General features: G+C 44.1%; 1 long non-coding RNA gene across 1 annotated transcript; it reads left to right on the top strand.

The window, feature by feature from the left end:
* Window positions 1–4,552: 4,552 nt before the first annotated feature.
* LOC142802957 (uncharacterized) lies at window positions 4,553–5,277 on the top strand. The gene is made up of 2 exons (XR_012893992.1): window positions 4,553–4,741; window positions 4,881–5,277. It is a non-coding gene; the product is annotated as an uncharacterized LOC142802957 (long non-coding RNA).
* Window positions 5,278–5,988: the final 711 nt, after the last annotated feature.

Below are 5,988 nucleotides of genomic sequence, written 5' to 3' on the forward strand. Positions count from 1 at the left end.
GATATGACACGTGATTCCAACAAGCACCTTGTATTTTGATCTTTTTAGAAGAGATTATCTGAAAATCCGAAAAACCCACAATGAGTGCGCGACTGGAAATGGTTAGAAAAGCAACGAGCGTGTCACCCAGGGCTCGATCCACTATTTATTACGTCCGTATTATCTGTTTTGACCGCGCCCTTTTATTTACGTGTGACGCACCCATGTGCTGCGCCAACGTCTTCAGCTTATAAGAATTTAACTTCGCCCCGCCGCGGTGGTCTAGTGGCTAAGGTACTCGGCTGCTGACCCGCAGGTCGCGGGTTGGAATCCCGGCTGCGGCGGCTGCATTTCCGATGGAGGCGGAAATGAAGTAGGCCCGTGTGCTCAGATTTGGGTGCACGTTAAAGAACCCCAGGTGGTCTAAATTTCCGGAGCCCCCCGCTACGGCGTCTCTCATAATCATATGGTGGTTTTGGGACGTTAAACCCCACATATCAATCAAATCAATCATCAAGAATTTAACTTCATAATGAGCATTGGTGTCAAAACATAACTGGCATTGTCAATTTTCCAGTAGGAGGCCCGATGTCAGCTGGTTTCTACGTTAAGATAAATAGAATCAGTTTATTGGCGAGTGTTCTGTGGTTCTTAAGTACATATATAGGCGTGTGCATGGGGAAACGGGAGGGAGGCGCCTCGATAAACCTGAGTGCCGCAATGCGTTCGCCTCCGCTTCGTTCAGGGTGGAGACAAATCCGTCATATGCTAGACTGATCGCCATTACTAGGCCCACTCCTCAGTGCGTGCACTGCAAGCGCGCGGTTTCGCAACCGTTTGCTCTCGAGTAAAGGCACATTGTGCTGGAATCGCCTTCACAAACACAAAATCGTTCAGTGATGTTGCTAGTTATGAGTTTGTAGACCAGCATCGAAACAAATAATTGAATCTTTCGCGTCTAACTCGAGTGACTTCATACGCAAAGTTCACAGTTGAGTGCTGCGCAAGTGACGTAGACCCACTCAGCCCCTCCCCAGCGACGTCCCTTCCCACACCTGCTTGGCGAAGCTTTTCCTCTTTGCTTGACGAGCCGTTGACGCCAGGCCCTACACACGAACTGATGTCATCGCATGTGCGCTTCGTGCGAATTAGGCGGCCAGCTGTTACAATCGCTGCCTCGGCTGCGGTTCTCCCCAGCGCTTGCGTGTCTTTACTAGCGCATAGAACATATGACGTGCAGGATGACGTTATCAATTCGTGCCTAACACAGAGCATCACGGCGATGGCAAAAACCCACCGAGAATGTCAAATGTCCATGTAATAGATAGCGCAATAGAATGACACCAAAAAAAGAACACCATTGTTAAACTTGTCTAGGTCTTATTAGAAGGGCGACTGTATGAAAAAGGTATTTTTTAATGTGTCCAGGTGGCTCCGACGCTGACGACGAAGAAGCGTAGCACAGCAGCCCGCCGAACGACTCCGCCGGCGGGAACGCCAGAAAGCCACCACGCGACGTGGCGCAGAGCATCGAAGGGACACGTCCACATCTTTCGAGTGCTCGTCACCAAGTCAACTTTGTGTACACGTGTATACACATGACTCCTATGCACTCCTAACGGTGCCTCTAGGCATTGCTGCCGCTCGAGGCGCCACACGTAATTGAACGGAAACCAAAATAGGGCCCGAACACCACAGTATTCAAGCAGAATATTTGTTGGAGCTAGTTAGCAGGTGGAAGGAACTGAGCACCAACGACGTGAACGCTTGAAGTGACCAGGAAAAACACGTACTGACAACTCATTTTGCATGCGCCTGTGAAGAACAGCCGAAAATGTGTCGCTTAATACCGGTGCCACCAAAGACCAGATATAAATGCTGGTTTTGTAGGTATAAATCTCGCCCTTATGGTCATCCCAGTCAGGTTGAAGTAGGCCTTATAACGGCTGTCATCAGCCTGACTGAAAGTTTGAAAATTTCCGAAATTTCTAGCTTAATCTTTTCCAGGAAATGATCAGCGTATATCGAGTACCAGTTATAGAAATCAAGTTTTCCTGAATTCGCCAGTTCGTTCCAACTTATTTACCGTCCATCGATAAGCAATGATGGCGGGCCACAGAATACACCTAGTCCGGAACAAAACACATCTCCCTGCTTGGCGCATCGTCAGTCTGCGTTAAATGTGGACACAAAGCCCATGCAATGCAACCGCCCGGGCAACGCTATACAGCCGCATCGGAGACGATAAAAGACGTGAGAAAAGCTTCGAAACGCTTACCGCAGACCGAGATGAGTGACCAAATTTCTAACTTGCATCGTCGTCGTTCGCTTGCTTGTTCCTTATGGTAGGTCACCACTTAAAAAAGCGCATTTGTTTTTTTTAACAATTGAAGAGATTTACATTTTCGAGTTCTCTGACCATTCAATACAACTTAAAGAAAAAAATTACGAAGCTATATTGAATCGCTAAGAAGTTATCACCGTTTTTTCAACCCCTGATGGATGCATGCGAAACCGAAACTGAATGTTTCCGTTTTTACAATAGGTACCATTTCGTCATAAATATAATTCATTAACGTATTACTTAGTACTAATTTATCAAAGTACGCTTTAAAGCTTGCGTAAGATAACGTTTTAGTTTTATTTTTAAATTTTCACTATTAGGATGACGCACTCCACTAGTCGAATGGCGCGCGTTTTCGTTCAGTAGTCATTGTTGTTTCTATGCCATTTCGACATACAACTGCTTGTATTTAGTTATGACCTTTAAAGAAGAAAGTTATAATATTTCATACGCAAAGACACCTGGTGAAGTATGGGACAAAAAAAGTGTAAACGCAAATTAGCAATTCATTTTGCCAAGCGTGGTCCACTATGGAGCACGGCAATGGAAAACGAGCTAGGAAAAGAATACTTTTTTTGCCTCGCTCAAAAAAAAAATTTGCACCACTTCAAAAGAAATCCCAAGCTATAAGCCAGGTGAATGTCAGGCGTATTGAAAGATACTCTGTTACATGGACATTCGATTCAAATCTTTAAAGCCATTTTTCTGAAAACGTGATGTTTTTGCATCCTAGTGTTACCTGAACAAAGATAGCTGTGCTTCCAACTAATATTTTCTCATAAAATCTTACGTGCTCTTTCTTTATAAGCGGATCTGTGCATTCAAACATAATTATTGATAACAAGTGGCAACTTTTTTTGTAATATAGCCAACTGCGTGCAAAACAAACTTGCCAAATATAAACTTTTTTGCTCTCTTCATGATAACGCGCCTAGGCTTCAAGATATGATGGTCACGGAAGTTAAATGCACTGGGCGTTGTCCTCACTACATAGCTGCCAAGTCACGTTTAAGTCGCATGAAATCTTTTTTTTACTTATGACTGTTGGTGCAACATGTATACTTCGGCACTTTTATTTTTATGAATTTATTTTTTTTACATCTTAAGCTATTTAATCCTCTTAGTCTTAAATTTTTAAAGCTCTACAAGCCAAAACCATAATTGTAAGTTTAGGACTAAAACTGTGAAATTTCTTGTCGACGGTGATGACCTACTTCTTTTTCCTTTGTCGTCGTTCTGATCTCGTGCTATAACAATCGTCAAGTTGACCTACCTTAAGACTGGCTCTTACCTACTTTCGACATAGGAATGCGCATTGGGAGGTCTCGCGCCACCATAATTTTAAGCATCAAGTGGGGAGGAGAATGATGTCTGGTCCATACATCTACACTGTCGGAACTGCTTCATCGTTGTCTAAAGTTGATGGTTATGACCACGAAAGTATTTGACAATAATGGCCACCGAAGGCCCCGGATGTTGCGTTTGTTCGCCTACTTCCCGCCTTTACACACAAAACGTGAAGGACCTAGAGCAGGACATTGTGCAAAGCATGCCATCGTTCCATTTTATTTAAATGTGAAGCATTTTTAAACGAACTACGGAGATTTTCACCGTATCTATCTATCTATCTATCTATCTATCTATCTATCTATCTATCTATCTATCTATCTATCTATCTATCTATCTATCTATCTATCTATCTATCTATCTATCTATCTATCTATCTATCTATCTATCTATCTATCCACCTATCTATCTATCTATCTATCTATCTATCTATCTATCTATCTATCTATCTATCTATCTATCTATCTATCCATCTATCCATCTATCCATCTATCTATCTATCTATCTATCTATCTATCTATCTATCTATCTATCTATCTATCTATCTATCTATCTATCTATCTATCTATCTATCTATCTATCTATCTATCTATCTATCTATTTATCTATCTATCTATCTATCTGTAGCGTCTCAATGCGCCGCTCGTCAAAGAAGTTGGCATTTGGGCCGCGTGGCGGGTGCAACCACCACCTCCTAAAAATTCTTCAGGCCTGCGCCCTCCGCCGTGACGTCCCCACCAGCCGTCCTACGAGTCCAATACCTCCTGACCGGTTCCGTCGCGCATTCCCGAATTTCCACTTGCTGCAGTGGTGACGGCCGTGCTGCACGTGTTTTTTTCGCGAGTCTGCCGAGCCATTTTCTTTGCGTTGTGGGCAGTGAATTTTACTGCCGGAATTTTATTGCACGAAGCTTCTGACATGCCCAATAAGTGTTGTGTGCCGGCATGTTCAAGTAATTACAAGACCGGGAAGAAAGTTCAAGTATTTTCATTCCCCAAGGATGAAGTGCTAAGGAAGAAGTGGCTCAGTGCTATCCCAAGAAAGGATTTCTTCCCTACGGAAAACAACAAGGTAAGAGCAAACTGGATGTCACCATTGCATCACACTGATGGTGAAATTATACTCATTGTAACTGTTCGCGAAGTGCTTGTGCAATGTTTAGACGCATTCCGAGGTTCGCTGACACTCTGCGACTGCCATTGGTATGCAGGTATGCGCATTGCATTTCACCGAGTCATGCCTTCAGAACAAGTCGTCCTACACGGATCCTATGACAGGAAGAGTGCTAGAGGTCTCACTGAAAGTACCACGCCTGCGTTCAGGATCAGTGCCCACACTGTTCCCAGGATGTCCTTCGTACTTGTCGAAGGATGACCATTCTCCGAGAGAATGCCCGGAAACGAAAAAAATGCGCCGAGAAGCGGCTGACCTCGCTCGTGCCATCGCAGAATCGGAGGGTTCTTATCGTGATGAAGAAACGAAATGCTGTTTTTCCTCGCTTTTTGAGCTTATGGAATGTTTGAAAAGTGCACCTGTGCCAAATGAGTGGATTGTAATTCACCGCACAAACTGTGCCCTGTTTTTAAATATTGTTGATGAGAGCATGCCGATGTTGCGGCCGTCTGTTACTGTTTTCAGCGACCTGAGTATCAGTGTATGTTTTCATGGTACCAAATTAAGCCGTATAGGTGATTATGTCGTGCCAGGAAGCATTGGGAATGTGAATGTCCTGTCTGCCATCCTGAGTAGGCTTCAAAGCATCCTCGATGAAAATTGCTCCTCAGAAGGTCTTTGTGACGTAGTCGTTAGCCTTCTTGAGCAACTTGAACGAGATGCCATTGACAGCAAGAAACGTATCAGTCGCTTCTTGCGAGAACAGGTGGCGTTGCTTGGAAAACAACGATTGGAGTATTCCTCCGAAAGTATGGTGGTTGCTTGCATATTGCATACCATATCTCCACACGCCTACAAATTTCTCAGGGGTTCAGGTTTTTTTGCCATGCCACATCCCAGTACTTGTCGAAATGTCTGCTCCTCGTTTCACTTGTCACCTGACACTGAGTCAGCCAGTGAAAATTTTCTCAGGTACATAAAACACAGATTTAAACAATTGCAGCCGCATGAAAGTGCCGTGGTTCTCATGGTTGACGAAATTCACATCCAGCCTTTCTTCGATTTTAAAGGTGGAAAAATTTCAGGGGCAGCAGGAAACAGTGAAGAGGCCGCTACTTCTGCTCATGTGTTTATGGTGCAAAGCATGCTGAGTTCTTTTCGCGAGGTGGTGCACATTCTGCCTGCACGAACAATGAATGCTCACT

The sequence above is a fragment of the Rhipicephalus microplus genome, chromosome 1, assembly GCF_043290135.1.
Source record: "Rhipicephalus microplus isolate Deutch F79 chromosome 1, USDA_Rmic, whole genome shotgun sequence".
NCBI lineage: Eukaryota > Metazoa > Arthropoda > Arachnida > Ixodida > Ixodidae > Rhipicephalus > Rhipicephalus microplus.